Genomic DNA, 2621 nt, shown 5'->3' with positions numbered 1-2621 from the left:
TTGGGCCACCAGACGCCCTGCGGGAAGTGTCCCGGCCTCTAGGGTGCAGTTCCGAAGCAGCAGAGCCTCAGAGGCTGCGGCTGCGGACCCTCTTTTCCTTCCTTCTCCCCTTCCTTAAAATCTTGGCGGATGAGACGCATGGAGGACACAGACGCCTTGTCTTCAAAACAGTTACATCCAGTTTTATACATGGATAAAACTTTTCTTTTTCGTCGGCAACATGGTTTTCCGTTTTCAGCCTACAGGGGGCCATCTTGTGTCACGGTTAACCAACGAATCCCAGTGTTGCTACGTCAATGTGTATTTTCTATATCAGGAAAAAATCTGCAGCTTGTTCCCGTGTGTCAGGATGGCCGAGTGGTCTAAGGCGCCAGACTCAAGCTCAGCTTCCCTCGTTGGGGGTTCTGGTCTCCGTATGGAGGCGTGGGTTCGAATCCCACTTCTGACACAGGACTCTTTTTGCTACCTCACTCAGTTTCGGGAAACATGGGCCGCTCTGAGCGCATTCTTGACACATGTCGAACCACACATTTTTAAAAACTGACTTTGAAAACTCTCTAACGGGTCAGCCGACACGGACGATAGCAGCGGAAGCACGGCTGTGCTTTTGAGGACGCGAGATTCGCTCTGCCGCGCTGCCTGCCGGAAGCGGCGACCGCGGACAGCGAGGAAAACTGGGCGGCGGGTCCCGGGGTCCGGCCTCCGGACCTCCCGGACCCCGCAGCGTTTGGCCCCGCACCTTGTCGGCGAGTGTCCCCACGCTGGAGCCCTGCAGGCTCCACAGCGCCCCCTGTGCGGGTCGCCAGGTAAATCATCGCTGCAGCGCCGGAGCCCAAACTGCACCCTCCCGGCCCCACAAGCAGGGCGGGCGGGCAGCGTTTCACGCGGCGCTTTCTCTCCGGGCACCGGTGTAATCAACTACTTGGTGGGTTTCGTCGTTGTTGTCGTTTGGTTTTAACAAACGCAAGTCCAACAATACGTATTGTTCTCTGATATAGTCTCCCTCGATATTTGTTGGGTTGTAAGTTGAACACCTGAACAATATCACGAAGGAGATATTGTAAATCAGTAGGATGAATGCCGTCTACTTTGTCGCTGTTACAGACGTTCAATAAAAATAGAAAATTTCCTGGAATTCGTTCCATTTCCCCTACAAAAGCTTGCTCTTTCCTTCATTCTGCCTCTCCTTCCTTCCTCTTTTCCTTCGCTCTTTCCATGTCTCTTTCCTTCTAATCTTCCTGCCGCTCCCTTCCAGCCCTATTGACCAGTGTGCTCTGCAGACTTTGCCTCCACAAAACTTACCCCCCACCCCAAGAAAACGAAACAGATCGTGTAAAAGAAAGATTTAAATTCCTTTCAGAATCCACTCTAGCGCACACGGTTTCTTTCTAGTGCCTATCCTGTAGGTCTGGATTTACTGTTTTTCTTGCGTGCTCATATTCCTAGAATAGGACCTGATTACCTTCTGGAAAAGCTTTCACAAAGTGAAAGCCTCGACCCAACCTCCCGCTTTTAAAAGTAAAGTATTTGTGTGGTGGAGTGGAGGCGATGCCTGTTTTTAAATCGCTTTTCTTCAGAAACTTTCCCAAACGCCACAACTGCCCAGCGTTCGTAGCTTCTTGTTGTAAACACACTGTCAGAAACACAAACTCATTTGTATTTTTCCATTATGTCAGAATTTATTTAATAACAATTCACAAGCCCAGTTGGTTTGTTAGCTGAAATACACAAAGTAATTCTGATTTTCTTTTGTAAATGAAAAACATATCCTTCACTTTAAAGAGAATAAAAGAAAATTTATTCTCGAGCCAAATATGAGTGACTATGGCCCAGGTTAGGTTATGCATAGAACAAAGAAAGGAATAAATTAAGGCCTTTACCAAGTTATTCTGGTGGGGACAGCGGGTACTCAGTTGAGAGCAAAGCAGGGACATCTGCTCTAGGCTTCAGATGTTGCGGCAGTATTCCTGACTTCTGGCTTCATGGAAGCCAGCCGTCTGCTTCAAGTTTAATCTAGAGGTATTACCTGATCGATGGGGGAGGGGAGGACATGGATGGAACTAAAAATTGCACCAGATATTTTGGCTCTGGGTCTGCAATATTTTAACTCTACAGTCGCAAAGCTCCATTCTTTCAGCCTGAGTCAGTCTCTGCCTTGAGTCCCTGCCCTGACTTCCCTTCACGATGGACTACAACTGCAAGCGGAAACAGACCCTTTCCTCTCCAGGTGGTTTTTGGTCGTGCTGTTTATCACAGCAATAGAAACCCTAACTAGGGCAGTCCTACTCAAGAACTGTAGAATCTGAACTCTGGGGAGGCCTGGTAGTGTGAATTTTGGTTCCAGCTCTAGGGATTATCATGCACACTTAAAAGTCTTACAACTGATGGGTTAGAGAAAAATGTCTAGAAGAGAGGAGGAGGTTACAAACAGAAGTAAAACGAAAATAACGGCAGATTTTTTCTTTCTACAGGCTACTTCCATGGGATTCTGCACTATTCCCACCCAGATGCTGAGTGTGCAGCTTGGTGAGGTGCAGGCGGTCAAGAGGGAACACTTCCTAATAACCTGCTATGTCTCCAGCCACAGGCCTTAGCCCACCCTCCAGTAGCCACAGCCTCCC

At 48.5% G+C, this 2621-nt stretch overlaps 1 non-coding gene across 1 annotated transcript; it reads left to right on the top strand.

Annotated features, from left to right (window-relative positions):
• Positions 1 to 343: 343 nt before the first annotated feature.
• Positions 344 to 448, top strand: Trnal-caa. The gene is made up of 2 exons: positions 344 to 381; positions 403 to 448. It is a non-coding gene; the product is annotated as a tRNA-Leu (tRNA).
• Positions 449 to 2621: the final 2173 nt, after the last annotated feature.

The sequence above is a fragment of the Peromyscus leucopus genome, chromosome 5 (genome assembly GCF_004664715.2).
Source record: "Peromyscus leucopus breed LL Stock chromosome 5, UCI_PerLeu_2.1, whole genome shotgun sequence".
In the NCBI taxonomy this organism is placed as follows: Eukaryota; Metazoa; Chordata; class Mammalia; order Rodentia; family Cricetidae; genus Peromyscus; species Peromyscus leucopus.
The sequence above is the reverse complement of the archived record's forward strand: the minus strand, read 5'-3'. Positions and strand labels throughout refer to the sequence as shown.